Consider the following 16,349-nt stretch of genomic DNA (forward strand, 5'->3'; position numbering starts at 1 on the left):
TGCTCCCAGGAGGACCAGTTCCACCACAGAACACACCAGATGGCCTCCTTCTTTAGAGACCGCAATTTCCCTTCCCACGTGGTTAAAGATGCCCTCCAATGCATCTCCTCTACATCCCGCACCTCCGCCCTCAGATCCCATCCCTCCAACTGTAACAAGGACAGAAACCCTCTGGTGCTCACCTTCCACCCTACCAACCTTTTGCATAAACCAAATCATCCGCCGACATTTCCGCCACCTCCAAAAGGACCCTACCACCAGGGATATAGTTCCCTACCCACCCCTTTCCACCTTCTGCAAAGACCTTTCCCTCCGTGACTACCTAGTCAAGTCCACGCCCTCCCCAACAACCCACCCTCCCGTTTTGGCACCTTCCCCTGCCACTGCAGGAATTGCAAAACCTGTGCCAACACCACCTCCCTCACCTCCATTCAAGGCCCCAAAGGAGCCTTCCACATCCATCAAAGTTTTATCAACACATTCACCATATCATTTATTGTAGCTGTTGCTCCCAATGCGGTCTCCTCTACGTTGGGAAGACTGGACGCCTCCTAGCAGAGCGCTTTAGGACCCCCTTACCAATCAACCACACCGCCCTGTGGCCCAACATTTCAACTCCCCCTCCCACTCAGCCAAGGACATGGAGATCCTGGGTCTCCTTCACCACCATTCCCTCACCACCCGATGCCTGGAGGAAGAACACCTCATCTTCTGCCTCGGAACACTTCAACCCCAGGGCATCAATGTGGACTTCACCAGTTTCCTCATTTCCCCTTTCCCCACCTCACCCCAGTTCCAAACTTCCAGCTCAGCACTGTCCCCATGACTTGTCCTACCTGCCTATCTTCCTTTCCACCTATCCACTCTACCCTCCTCTCTGACCGACCACCTTCATTCCACCTCCATTCACCTATTGTACTCTATGCGATCTTCTCTTGGACATAGTCATTGCCTGGCACTTGTGTGTTGCAAACGCTGGTTGTCACTCAGCAGCCTAGGCATAGATATTGTCTTGATCTTGCTTCATTTAGCCAGAGCCTGCTTTAGTATCTGGAGATTCACAAACTGGATTGAATGTTGTGCAATAATCAGCAAACATCCCACTTCTGTCGTTGATGCAGCCTTGATGTCAAGGGTAGTCACTCTCCTCTCCCCTCTGTCTTGACCTTAGGAAGGTAATTAGTGGAGCTGTTGATGGTGATTGGTCCTAGGACACTACCCTGAAATGGCTGAGAGTGGCATGGCGGCTCAGTGGTTTGCACTACTGCTTCACAGTGCAAGAGACCTGGGTTTGATTTCAGCCTCGGGTAACTGTCTATGTGGAGTTTGCACATTCTTTCCGTGTCTATGTGGATCTCCTTTGGGTGCTTTTGTTTCCATCTACAGTCCAAAGATGTGCAGGTTAGGTGAATTGGCCATGTTGAATTGCCAATAGTATTCAGGGATGTGTAGGTTAGGTGCATTAGTCAGGGGAATTGTTGAGTAATAGGGTAAGGGAATGGGTCTGGTTGGGATACTGTTTGGAGGATTGGTGTGAACTTGCTGGGTTAAATAGCCTGTTTCCACACTGTAGGGATTTTATTCTATACTTTATTCTGTCCCCCTTACCCCTCCGTATCCTGGTTCATGATTCTCAAAGGTCTGATATTCAGGGATAGCATATAGTTAGGAAAGCTCGAAGAATGTTTAAGGGGGGAATTGAATACATAAGTAGTGACGTTCTACTTGAGTTATGCGGGGCTCTGTTTATATGACTAGTATTAGTTTCTTTAATTAAGGAAGGATGTAAATAGGTTGGAAGCAATTCAGAGAAGGTTTACTAGACTGGTAATTGGAAGAAGCGGTGTGTCTTTTGAGCAAACGTTGAACAGGCTAGGCTTGCATCCACTGGAATTTAGAAGGTGACTTGAGTTAAGCATATAGAATCCTGATGGGACTTGACAGAATGGATGTGGTAGGATAATTTCCTCTAGTGGGAGTATCTAGAGCTATAGGTCACCATTTAATAATGAGATTTGTCATAAATGAGAAATGTTTTCTCGAGGTTAGTTGAGAGACCTTGGAATTGTTCCTCAAAAGAAAATGGAAGCAAATCTTTTGAATATTTTTTAAGTCAGAGGAAGATAGATCCTTGGTAAGCAAGGAGGTAAAAGATACTGGGGTTAGGCAGGAATGTGGAGTTTGGATTACAGTCAGATCAGCCATGATCTCATTACATCACAGAACAGGCTCCAGGAGCCAAATGCCACAATCCTCCTCTGAATTCATAGATATCTCAGTTTGCAAATCCAAGGAATTCTATAATCTTCAATGCTCCAGTGTCAACTCAACAAAATAGTCTCTTCTAATAACTGTTTTCAAAAAGAAATGTCCTTCCAGTAACTTCTTGAATTAGTCCAGGTATCTCCATAGTTTTTCAAATAAAACTATCTTTGCAAAACTTTAAACATTAGTGCTCAAAAAGTAATAGTAATGAAAGTGCCTTCATAAAATTACTTTCTCAATTTACAACTGAAAATAACTGGAGAAAGACTGAGCAGGTTAAATTCCCTAAACTCCAAAGTGCATAGATAATCCTGTGGATTGCAAAAATGCTTTGTGCATAATGAGATGTAAACAAAAGAATACTGTCGTACTACTAATGTGCACTTTGCTTGTATCAATCTGACTGAAATTGTGCAGGTCAATCTTCCACAATGGTTTTCTCCATTCAATTGGTAATCTGTATTAAGAACATCATGAGCACAAATCAGGTAGAGCAATATTTTAAACATCATTCAAAATGTGAGAAAAGCTGTTCCATTTCTTCATGAAATCTTCATTTCAAAAGTCTCAGAAGTTACTTCCTATAACAAGATAGATTACACAGTTTCTATTTTTATGCATGCTTTTAATAAGATCCCATTTAAGAGGCTAGCATATAAAGATGGAGTGTATTTAAGATTGGGTGTAATCTACTGACGAAGGTAGAGAACAGGTTGGCAGACAGGAAGAAAGGTTAGGAAGAACAGTTATTTTCTGAGTGATAAACAATGACTAATGGGGTATTGCAGAGATCAGTGCTTGAACCTAGGCTGTTCAGAATAGATGATGGAATTAAATGTAATTTCTCCAAGATTGCAGATGAGACAAGGCTGGGTGGGAGGGTGATCTGTAAGGAGAATGCAGAGAGGCTTTGATGTGATTTGGTCAAGTTGAGTGAGTGGGCAAATATTTGACAGATGAAGTATTGTAGAGAAAGTATGTTGGAGGGATTGATGTAATTGAAGGCTGATAAATCCCCAGAGCCTGATAATCTGCATCTCAGAGTACTTAAGGAAATGTCCCTAGAGATAGTGGATGCATTGGTGATTATCTTCTAAGATTCGTTAGACTCTAGAACAGTTCCTATATATCCTAGAATCCCTATAATATGGAAGTAGGCCATTCAGTCCCTCAAGCCCAAACTGACCTGCCCAGATCCACCCAATTAGCCTGTCTACCAAGCCTGCACATCCCTTGACACAATGGGCATCCCTGATAAAGAGCTCCGGTTCAAAACATTGATATTCCTGCTCCTCAGATGCTGGCTGAACTGCTGTGCTTTTCCAGCAACACACTCTCAATTTAGCACAGCCAATTCACCTAACTTGCACATCTTTGGACTGTGTGGAGGGTAGCTAATGTAACCCCACTATTTAAAAGAGAGGTAGAGAGAAAACAAGGAATTATGGACCAGTGAGTCTGAAGTCAGTAGTTGGGGAAGATATTGAGCCCATTATCAAGGATTCTGTAGCAGAGCACTTAGAAAAGAGTGGTCAAATCTGACATAGTCAGCATGGATTCACAAAAAGGAAAATTAAACTTGGTAAATCTACTTGATTTCTTTTGAGGATGTAATGAGTAGGGTTGATTTTGGAGCCAGTGGATGTGCTTTATTTGGGCTTTTAGAAGACCTTTGACTTCCACAGAAAAGATTAATGTGTAAAATTAAGATGTATGGGATTGGGGATAGCATATTGAAGTGTGTAGAAAATTGGTCAACATACAGGAAACAGTAGGAATAAATGGGTCTTTTTCTGAATGGCAGACAATGATTAGTGGGTATCACAGGGCTCTATTATTCAAGCTATTCACAGTGTATGTTAATGATTTAGATGATAGAACTAAACATTATTTCTCAAGATTTGCAGAGTCATAGAGATGTACAGCATGGAAACAAACCCTTCGGTCCAACCAGTCCATGCCGACCAGATACCCCAACCAAATCTGGTCCCACCTGCCAGCACCCGGCCCAGATCCCTCCAAACCGTTCCTATTCGTATACCTATCCAAATGCCTCTTAAATGTTGCAATTGTACTAGCCTCCACCACATCCTCTGGCAGCGCATTCCATAGACGTACCGCCCTCTGCGTGAAAAAGTTCCCCCTTAGGTCTCTTTTATATCTATCCCCTCTCACCCTAAACCTATGCCCTCTAGTTCTTGACTCCCTGACCCCAGGGAAAAGACTTTGTCTATTAATCCTATCCATGCCCCTCATAATTTTGTAAACCTCTATAAGGTCACCCCTCAGCCTCCAACTCTCCAGGGAAAACAGCCCCAGCCTGTTCAGCCTCTCCCTGTAGCTCAGATCCTCCAACACTGGCAACATTCTTGGAAATCTTTTCTGAACTCTCTCAAGTTGCACATCATCTTTCTGATAGGAAGGAGACCAGAATTGCATGCAATATTCCAACAGTGGCCTAATCAATGTCCTGTACAGCTGCAACAGCTGTAAGCCATATTCCTGTACTCAATGCTCTGACCAATAAAGGAAAGCATACCAAACGCCGCCTTCACTAACCTATCTACCTGCGACTCCACTTTCAAGGAGCTATGAACCTGCACTCCAAGGTCTCTTTGTTCAGCAACATTCCAAGGACCTTACCATTAAGGTATAAGTCCTGCTAAGATTTGCTTTCCCAAAATGTAGTACCTTAGATTTATCTGAATTAAACTCCATCTGCCACTTCTCAGCCCATTGGCCCATCTGGTCCAGATCCTGTTGTATTCTGAGGTAACCCACTTCGCTGTCCACTACACCTCCAATTTTGGTGTCATCTGCAAACTTACTAACTGTACCTCTTATGCTCGCATCCAAATCATTTATGTAAATGACAAAAAGTAGAGGGCCTGGCTCCGATCCTTGTGGCACTCTACTGGTCACAGGCTTCCAGTCTGAATAACAACCCTCCTCCACCACCACCCTCTGTCTTCTACCTTTGAGCCAGTTCTGTATCCAAATGGCTAGTTCTCCCTGTATTCCATGAGATCTAACCTTGCTAATCAGTCTCCCATGGACTAAGCCACTATCTCTAATCAGTCCTTGCCTTTCCAAATACATGTACATCCTGTCCCTCAGGAATCCCTCCAACAACATGCCCACCACCGAGGTCAGGCTCACTGGTCTACAGTTCCCTGCTTGTCCTGATCACCCTTCATAAACAGTGGCACCACGTTTGCCAACCTCCAGTCTTCCGGCACTTCACCTGTGACTATCGATGATGCAAATATTTCAGCAAGAGGCCCAGCAATCACTTCTCTAGCTTCCCACAGAGTTCTCGGGTACACCTGATCAGGTCCTGGGGATTTATCCACCTTTAACCATTTCAAGACATCCAGAACTTCCTCCTCTGTAATCTGGACATTTTGCAAGATGTCACCATCTATTCCCCTACAGTCTATATCTTTCATACCCTTTTCCACAGTAAATACTCATGCAAAATATTCATTTAGTATCTCCCCCATTTTCTGAGGGTCCACACAAAGGCCGCCTTGCTGATCATTTGAGGGGCCTTATTCTCTCCCTTGTTACCCTTTTTTGTCCTTAATATAGTTGTAAAAACCCTTTGGATTCTCCTTAATTCTATTTGCCAAAGCTATCTCTTGTTCCCTTTTTGCTCCCCTGATTTCCCTCTTAAGTATACTCCTACTTCCTTTATACTTTTCTAAGGATTCACTCGATCTCTCCTGTCTATACCTGACATATGCTTCCTTCTTTTTCTTAACCAAACGCTCAATTTCTTTAGTCATCCAGCATTCCCTATACCTACCAGCCTTCCCTTTCACCCTGACAGGAATATACTTTCTCTGGATTCTTGTTATCTCATTTCTGAAGGCTTCCCATTTTCCAGCCATCCCTTTACCTGCGAACGTCTGCCTCCAATCAGTTTTTGAAAGTTCTTGCCTAATACTGTCAAAATTGGCTTTTCTCCAATTTAGGACTTCAACTTTTCAATGTGGTCTATTCTTTTCAATCACTATTTTAAAATGAATAGAATTATGGTTGCTGGCCCCAAAGTGCTCCCCCACTGACCCCTCAGTCACTTACCCTGCCTTATTTCTCAAGAATAGGTCAAGAAGGGCTCATGCCCGAAACGTCGATTCTCCTACTCCTTGGATGCTGCCTGACCTGCTGCACTTTTCCAGCAACACATTTTCAGCTCTGATCTCCAGCATCTGCAGTCCTCACTTTCTCCAAGTTTTGCACCTTCTCTAGTAGGTACATCCACATACTGAATCTGAAAAGTGTCTTCTACACAGTGAAGAAATTCCTCTCCATCTAAACCTTTAACACTATGGCAGTCCCAGTCGATGTTTGGAAAGTTAAAATCCCCTACCATAAATACCCTATTATTCTTACAGATAGCTGAGATCTCCTTGCAAGTTTGTTTCTGAATTTCCCTCTGACTATTGGGGGTCTATAATACAATCCCAATAAGGTGATCATCCCTTTCTTATTTCTCAGTTCCACCCAAATAACTTCCCTGGATGTACTTCCGGGAATATCTTCCCTCAGCACAGGTGTAATGCTATCCCTTAACAAAAATGCTACTCCCCCTCCTCTCTTGCCTCCCTTTCTATCCTTCCTGTTGCATTTATATCCTGGAACATTAAGCTACCACTCCTGCCCATCCCTGAGCCATGTTTCTGTAATTGCTATGATATCCCAGTTCCATGTTCCCGGAGTTCATCTGCCTTCCCTGTTAGGCCCCTTGCATTGAAATAAATGCAGTTTAATTTATTAGTCCTACCTTGTTCCTGCCTGGCCTGACTGTTTGACTCACTTTTGTTCTCAGCTGTACCCGTCTCAGATCGATCTCTTTCCTCACTCTCTCCCTGGGTTCCCCCCCACCCCCCATCTTATTAGTTTAAATCCTCCCAAGCAGTTCTAGCAAATATCCCTGCCAGTATATTAGTCCCCTTCCAATTTAGGTGTAATCCATCCTTCTTGTACAGGTCATTCTACCCCAAAAGAGATTCCAATGATCCAAAAATGTGAATCCTTCTCCCATACACCAGCTCCTCAGCCATGCATTCATCTGCTCTATCCTCCTATTCCTGCCCTCACTAGCTCGTAGCACTGGGAGTAATCCAGATATTACTACCCTTGAGGACCTCCTTTTTAAATTTCTGCCTAACTCTCTGTAATCTCCCTGCAGAGTCTCAACCTTTTCTGTTCCAATGTGGATAATGACCTTCTGCTGGCCCCTCTCCCTCGTGAGAACATTCTGCACCCTCTCTGAGACGTCCTTGATCCTGGCACCAGGGAAACAACACACCATTCAGCTTTTTCTCTGCTGGCCACAGAAACACCTGTCTGTACCTCTGACTACAGAATCCCCTAACACAATTGATCTCTTGGAAGCCGACATACCCCTTGTTGTATTAGAGTGGGTCTCAATACCAGAAACTTGGCTGTTCGTGCTACGTACCCCTGAGAATCCATCCCCCCTACATTTTCCGATGTAAAGCTATGTCAAAAGATGAGCTGTGAAGAGAATGCAGAGATGTTGCAGTGTGATTTGAACAGACTGAGGGAGCGGAAAAATGCATGGCAGATGCAGTATAGTGTAGATAAATGTGAGGTTATACACTCTGGTACCAAACGTAGGAAGGCAGAAAATTTTGTATGGCTGAAAACTGAGTGGGATATTCAGTGAGACCTGGGTGCGCTCATGCACCAGTCTCCAAAAGTGAGTGTGCAGATGCAGCAAGCAGCAAAGAGAGCAAATTGTGTGTTGGCCTTCATAATGAGATGATTCAATTTCAAGAACAAAAATGTTTTGCTGCAATTATACAGAGCGCTGGTGAGGCCACACTGGGAACATTATGTGCAGTTTTGGTCTCCTTATCTGAGGAAGAATGTTCTGGCAATGGAGGAAGTGCAGTAAAGGTTTACAAACTGATTCCTGTGATGGTAGGAATGTGATATATGAATAGAGATTGGACCCGTTAAGTTTATATTCACTGGTGTTTCGAAGAATGAGGGGGGACCACATAGAAACATAGAAAATTCTAACAGGACTAGACAGCAAAAATTCAGGATGAATGTTTTTAATGGCAAGGTAGTCCATAACCAGGGTTTGCAGGTTAAAGATGTGAAGCAGGCCATTTAGGAATTAAATGAGGAGAAATAGTCCAGAGACAGTATGTTCTGTTCGGGTGAAAGGCAAGGCTGGTAGGTGTAGGGAATGCTTGACTGGAGAAATTGAGGTTTTGATCAAAAAAAGAAGGTTGCATATGCCAAGTATAGATGGCAGAGATCGAGTGAATCCTTAGGAGAGATTAAAGGCAGTGGGAGTAGGAGGGAAATCAGGAGGGCAAATGGCGGTCATGAGAGCTTTGGCAAATAGGGTTAAGGAGAATCCAAAGGGATTTTATAAACACATTAAGGACAAGCAGGTAACTAGGGAGAGAATAGAACCCCTCAAAGATCAGCAAAGCAACCTATGTGTGGAACCACAGGAGATGGGGGAGATAGTAAATGAGTATTTTGCATCAGTGTTTACTGTGGAGATGGATTTGGAAGGTACAGAATGTGGTGAAATACATCTTGAAAAATGTCCATATTACGAGGTGGTGGTGCTGGATGTCCTAAGATCCTTAAAAGTGGATAAATCCTTAGGACCTGATCAGGTTTACCCTGGAATTCTGTGGGAAGCCAGGGAAGTGATTGCTGAGCCTCTTGCTAGGATACTTGGATCATTGATAGTTACAGGTGAGAGGCCAGAGGTCTGGAGGTTGGCTAATGTGGTGCCACTGTTTAAGAAAGGTGATAAGGAAAAGCCAGGGGGCTATAGACCGGTGAGCCTTACATCGGTAGTGGGCAAGTTGTTGGAGGGAATCCTGAGGGACAGAATTTACATGTATTTGGATAGGCAAGGACTGATTAGGGATAGTCAACATAGTGCATGGGAAATCATGTCTCACTAACTTAATTGAGTTTTTTGATGAAGTAACAAATAAGATTGATGAGGGCAGAGCGGAGGATGTGATCTTTATGGACTTCAGTTAGGTATTTGACAAGGTTCCTCATGGCAGACTGGTTAGCAAGGTTGGATGACATGGAATATAGGTAGAACGAGCCATTTGGATACAGAACTGGCTCAAAGGTACATGTCAAAGAGTGGTAATGGAGGTTTGCTTTTTAGGCTGGATGTCTGTGACCATGGCGTGCCACTAAGATCGGTGCTGGGTCCACTGCATTTTTTTTTGTCATTTACGTAAATGATTTGGATGTGAACATAGGAGCTATATTTAGTAAATTTGCAGATGACACCAAAATGGAGTGGACAGCAAAGAAGGTTACCTCCAGAGTATAACGGAATCTTGATCAGATCAATGGGCTGAAGTGTGGCAGATGGAGTTTAATTTAGATAAATGTGAGGTGCTGCATTTTGGAAAGGCAAATCAGGACAGGGCTTATACATTTGATGGTAAGGTCCTAGGGAGTGTTGCTGAACAAAGAGACCTTGGAGTGCAGGTTCATAGCTCCTTGAAAGTGGAGTCACAGGTGGATGAATAGTGAAGAAGGTGTTTGGTATGATCAGAGTATTAGGTACAGGAGTTGGGAGGTCATGTTGCAGCTGTACAGGGCATTGGTTAGGCCACTGTTGGAATATTGCGTGCAGTTCTGGTCGTCTTCCTATCGGAAAGATGTGAAACTTGAAAGGGTTCAGAAAGGATTTACAGGGATGTTGCCAGGGTTGGAGGTTTTGAGCTATCAGGAGAAGCTGAATAGGCTAGGGCTGTCTTCCCTGGAATGTCAGAGGATGAAGGGTGACCTTAGAGGTTTATAAAATCATGAGGGGCATGGATAAGGTAAATCAACAAGATCTTTTCCCCTAGGTTGGGGAAGTCCAGAATCAGAGGGCATAGGTTTAAGGTGAGAGGGAAAGATTTAAAACGGACCTAAGGGGCAACATTTTCATGCAAGAAGTGGTGCATCTATAGAATGAGCTGCCAGAGAAAATGGGGGATGCAGGTACAATTACAACATTTAAAAGGCACCTGGATGGGTCTATGAATAGGAAGGGTTTGGAGGGATGTGGGCCATGTGCTAACAAATGGGACTAGATTAATTTCAGACATCTGGTCGGTGTGGACGAGTTGGATGAAAAGGTTTGTTTCTGTGCTATACTTTTCTCTGACTCTAAATTACTTCACCTGGAGAGTCTGAGCCTGTGGTTCTCCACCATGGAAATCAGTTGAGGCCAGAACATTGAATGTTTTCAAAAAAGTGTTCGACATGGTTCTTACAGTTGATGGGGTTTTTAAAAAAAAAAGCTATTGAGGAGAAAACTGAAACAGGATTTAATTGGATGATCAGTCGTCCCGTTGAATGGTGGAGCAGGCTCAAACGGTTGAATGACCTATTTCTGCTTCTGTTTTCAATATTTCTACATCACGAATATGGAATCCCCTCATCAGCTACCATGCTATTAAAGATTTACAAGTGCTCTCAGGAATTATTCGAACCATTTTTTATCCAATTGAAAAAGTCTCATTTTATAAGCTAGGTTTAGGGATTAGAATCATTTGGCCTCATAAAGTATGGAAGTGAACAATCTCACCCTCTGGCATCCTATTTCCTATACATTTGTCCTGACCTGTACTTGCAGTAGTTCAATCTCTGCAAACTCACTTTCTAATTTTCATATAGTGGCTGGCTCTAAGATTTTACTGACCAGATAACACCATGTCATATAATGTGCTTTTATGAGCCTTTTTGGTTCTGGTCATTTGCCCCTGTCTCACTTTGTAGCAAAACTATCAAAATTTTTACACTATCATATAACTCTCTTAATACATGCCTGTAGGGCTGTCTAAATGTACTTTAGTTTAATGAATACTATTAATCCTGACACAGGGCCAGACCTTCTAATTTATACTTTCTGGTTTTAAAACTCATGCAGTCAATAGAGCTTAATGATCCCATAACCAAAAGATCATATCAAAGCTTTGTAGTTGTGCTGCATTCAATCATAAATAGGGTGCACAGTAAACAACTGAAGGTGGAAGCTTCACAAGTGTCACCATCTTCAATGATGGAGGAGCCTAGCATGTGAATACCAAAGATAAGACTGAGTATTTCTAACATACTGGCTGATTCGTAGCTACCTCCACCATTATCAGAATATTCTACTTTTCAGTGACATGATTCACTTCACATATAGACACTGGACATGAGAAAGGTTTTGAGCCTGCTAACATTTTGGCTGCAGTACTGAAGGATCGTGCTGCAGAAATTAGTCTTTCCTGTAGCCAAACTATTCCAGTAAAGTTAGAATACTGGCATCTACCTGAGAATTGGAAAATTTTGCAGTTATGTCCTGTTCATGGAAACAGAGTGATTTTAACTCAACCAACCATCACCATGACAGTTTACTCTCAGCCACTAGCAAAGTGATGAAAGTTGTTCTCAACAGTGCTTACACAGCTATAACAATTCATTGATGCTAGGTTTGCGTTCTGCCAGGACCACTCAGTTCCTGGCCTTATCACCATCTTGTTCCAATTACGTGAAAAGAGAGGTGACATGAGATTGTGTTATCGACCAGGCCAGACTCCCTCAAAACCTTTCAATAAAGTAGCCCAGACCCTAACTTTTGCTAGTTGTTTTAAGCAGGTTAAAACACAGATATTCCAGGAGGGATGCTGCTGGTCAGACCACTTAGTTTCTAAAAAAACAATTTATTTGCAAGATTACTGAATGAAACACAAATAAAAGAGAACAGAATACAGAATAACTTGATCTATTTGAAAATCCAACAGATTATACTAAATTAATGATGCTGTTCCAAATATTTGCAACAATCCCTGTAAACACTCCTTGGCACAAAAGGTAAAATCAAACACAGGGTCTTACAGGAGAAAGGTCAGAGAGAGGACGTGTCAGCATGTACCTGCTTCGCTTGGGTCCAGCAGCTTCACAGCTGCCTGATTTGCTTTCATAGAAATGTACAGCATGGAAACAGACCCATCAGTCCAACTCGTCCATGCTGACCAGATATCCTAAATGAATCTAGTCCCATTTGCCAGCACTTGGCTCATCATTCCTGATGAAGGGCTTATGCCAGAAATGTCAATTCTCCTACTCCTTGGATGCTGCCTGACCTGCTGTGCTTTTCCAGCACCACACTCTTGACTCTGGTTTCCATTATTGCAGTAATTCATCAAACTCTTTGACATCTGTTCCCTACAATGACAAGGGCAACATCCCCGATCAAATACTAACCAAATCATACACTATTTTGGCTTGGAACATTCTCTTTCCGTGTTCAGAGTCAAAACAGTAGTGTAGATGTACTGACACCAAAGAATTGCAACAGGTTGAGAAGTTGGCTAACCACGATTTTCTCAAAGACAACTAGAGATAAACAATAAATACTGGCTTAGGCAATAAATGCCAGCCTCGCTAGTGATGCTCACGTCTTCTGACAAGATGATAAGAAATTTGAAGAACGTGCTTCGCAAACATTGAGAACACATATTTTTGGTGTAGGTACTCTATGCCTTCAAAAATAATCTGTAGAATCCATAGATGCTTTGAAAAACAGTGTGGCTGCCACGGATATTGTTTGCAGAATAATGTCCTGTGGTAGTGTCAATTGTTGGTAAGTGAAAATATGAAAATTTAGGTGGGAATGAAGATTTCATAGCAGTTATTGCACTGTTTCACAGTGAATCATAAATAGCCTACATTTTCATACCTGGTGAGATTACATCATCAATGATCTCTTGCTTTGACCCACACTTTGGTTGATCCAATTAAGCAAAGACAGTAGTATTCCTCTCTTGCTTCAGTGCAGCAAGGTTTCTATTATTTGCTCCTCAAGCTTTCATGCTCTTCTTCTCATACAGCTATTCATAGATATGTTTCTGCCCTGACTTTAATATGTCAGAGAAAAGTGCAAGAAACATTTTTCAACCTTCAGAGTGGTGCAAACAAAGAACTGCAACAGCATGCAAATTCTCAACATTAAATAAGATGCATAACTCAAAATCATTGGTTGTTCAATTCATTCAATCTGACTGGATTAATCAAATTTGATGTTGAGCATATTAAAATTTAGAGTATAGGAAAGAAGTGTGATCCTTTTCCTATGATCCAACTCCTGGTGGTTTAAGGGCTGAGTTATTCATGCATATATGCTGACTCAAATAACATTCAAATAAATGTTGAAAACATGCAACAGGTGTGACGCATGGACTGGCACAGTGGCACACTGGTTAGCAATTCTGCCTTGTAGCATCAGGGACCTGGGTTCATTTCCACCCTTTGTCGACTGTCTATGTGGAGTTTCCACATTCTCCCTGTGTCTGCGTGGGTTTCCTCTGGATGCGCTGGTTTCCTCCCACGGTCCGAAAATGTACAAGTTAGGTGGATTGGCCATGCTAAATAACCCCGTAGTGTCAAGAGATGTGCAGGTTAGGTATGGTAGTCATGGGAAATGCAAGGTTATGGGGACAGCCTAGGGGGATGGGCTTGGGTGGGATGCACTTTGGGCACTCACTGTGAACTTGGGCTGAATGGCCTGCTTCCACACTGTAGGGATTCCATTCTGAAGGGTCTGAAGCACCTGTGAGGATGAGGATAAAGTTAATGAAGAAGATATTCATTGATTTTTACTCTGGCAGAGAGTATCACAGGCAGTAACTGCACCTAATACGAAGAGAGCTGCATTGAATGCATAGACTGGGGTCTGCAGCACTTCCTATCACAGAATTGTTGTAAATTTGCATAGAACCACTAGAAATGGTTACGTGTCCCAAGTTTCAGGCTAACCATCTGTCAGAAAAAGTGGGCTCAATTGTACTTATCTTCATTAATATCAAAAATTGGGTAGAGTGAAATTTTTTACGTTCCGAGGTAGATAAAGCTTGTGAACACAAATTAAATGCAATGCTTCCTTTAAATAATGTGCAAAACTTTGTCTATGTTATCAAACTTTATGAATAAATGTTAATGAAGTGGGCGTTAAACTGGAAAAATCTGTGTTTTGCAGTTGATTCATCAACAATTGCTGTAATATTTTCATCATTTCCTTTCTCATAACCACTAGGTTAAATTTGAAGTTTCTAAACATGTTGCTTCCCTTCTTGCAGTACCATGTACTGTACTTGAAACGTAAAAGTAAACGTGTTTCCACCTGTTTTATTGTTGCCTCAGAATACAGAATTGAGCTAAGACTTAATTCAAGTCATTCTTAAATTTATTGTGTATTCTGATTGCACATATGACTCCAAATGCACACATGCAGATGTTCTGGATAAAGTAAATGAAACATAAAAAAGAAAGTTATCATATTAAAAATCTTAAGTTATCCTAGAATAGAAAGATATCTACAATCCTTTGGGTCTAATGTCCTTAATAAATTGGATGCTCATACCCAGTGTTTGTAGTAGCACATAGAGATTACAATCTAGTTTTCACTTGTTCAACTGTTAATTTGAGCCTTGCTTGATCTCGGGATACCATGTTAAATGTGGTTAATTTTGAGCACCTTTCAGTGCACACTCATACAGAATAAAAAGGATCTGAATTTCTAGGTGGTTCCTAAAGTAAAATTATTTAAGATTCTGTCTTCCTGCTGTTCTGGAAAATAATATGATGTATTTGCCTTCATTGTAAACTAGTACACAATTTATATATTACCTTGAATATGTATCATTCTAAAAATATATGTAGTGAACAAAGTGATTACTTAAGTTTACCTGGAACTGCAAGTAATTATTAATGGCATCTTTTATGCATCTCTTTCTTTTGATCCATTCTTCCAAAACTTACAATCAACTTTTTGAATTCCAGGAATCAAAATGAATTGCTTACTGTAACCTGGAGGAGGTTAATCATCTGTCATGACGAGTTTGGATTTTTCAGAATTCACCTGGTTTAGCCTTTGTAGGCTCCAACCACACATCAGGAACTTGAACATGTCATCTAAGAACTTCAGTGCGTTGTTGTTGCAGTATACTCTGGTTTCTCTTAAGATCATATAAAAAAATGTATGGTGCAAAGTGAATACTAAATTGTTGGAACAACTTTCCTTTGAGGTAAACATTAGTCTGAGGCCTGCATTTTGTGTCTTTGGATGCTAAAGTTACTTGTTATGGACTAGGCCAGATCCCCTCGAAACTTTTCAAGAAAGTAGCCCAGACCCTAATTTTGCTAGTTGTTTTAAGCAGGTGTATAGTGGATATTCTGGGAGTGATGCAACTGGCCCGACTACTTAGTATTAAACAAAACAGAATTTATTTGCATACTGAATGAAACACAAACAAAAGAGAACAGAATATAGAATAACTTAATCTATCTGAAAACCTGATAGACTATCCCAATTTAATGATGCTGTTCCAAATACTTGCAACAATCCTTATAAACAGCCCTTAGCACCAAAGGAAAAATCAAACACCGTCTTCCAAGAGAGATGTTAGACAGAGGGGGGATAGGCATGGACCTCCTTTTTGGTGCAGAAGTTTCACAACTCTGCCTGTTAAAACCAAACCGAACCAGAGAAAAGCTGATCGGGGAGAATTGGCCACTCCTCTTTCATTGTCCAAGTGTTTTTTTTTAAAACTTAAAAGCTCCTTCAAGTAGATCAACCCCAGATCTTTTGGAACCTGTGTCTTTATGACCTCCTAAAATACAAAACCAAGGACAACATTAACCTTGTTAAAGAAGCAGCATCGTCACATATTATATAGCATTAATGGCAGATCAAAACATTTTCTTTGCCAACTGGACAGCAATCCTCTTTAAAACACACCACTCAATACAGCTAAATTATTTACTTACCTTCTTGATGATTATGTCAGCAAAAAAGCTTTTCTGTTTGCTTGCATAATTATTGCTACATTGAAAAATAATTAACTTAATTTGAAGCTATTTGAGATGCTCATTTTATTGGGTATTTGCATGAATTTTGAATTGTCATGAGTATTTGTAAATGCACAAAATAATCAAAGAATTTGCTGATGTTGTACAGCTTTTTAATAGTTTTGTTTTGTAGAAGAAGGTTTTGCAATAGATATTCTTTGGGACTA

At 41.5% G+C, this 16,349-nt stretch overlaps 1 long non-coding RNA gene across 1 annotated transcript in view; it reads left to right on the forward strand.

The window, feature by feature from the left end:
- Window positions 1-16,066, forward strand: part of LOC132815660 (uncharacterized) — a 34,224-nt gene extending 18,158 nt beyond the window's left edge. The window contains exon 3 of the long non-coding RNA XR_009644691.1: window positions 15,115-16,066. This is a non-coding gene — a long non-coding RNA (uncharacterized LOC132815660). The remainder of the gene's footprint in view (window positions 1-15,114) is intronic.
- The last annotated feature ends 283 nt before the right edge of the window (window positions 16,067-16,349 follow it).

Source organism: Hemiscyllium ocellatum, chromosome 5, assembly GCF_020745735.1.
Source record: "Hemiscyllium ocellatum isolate sHemOce1 chromosome 5, sHemOce1.pat.X.cur, whole genome shotgun sequence".
In the NCBI taxonomy this organism is placed as follows: Eukaryota; Metazoa; Chordata; class Chondrichthyes; order Orectolobiformes; family Hemiscylliidae; genus Hemiscyllium; species Hemiscyllium ocellatum.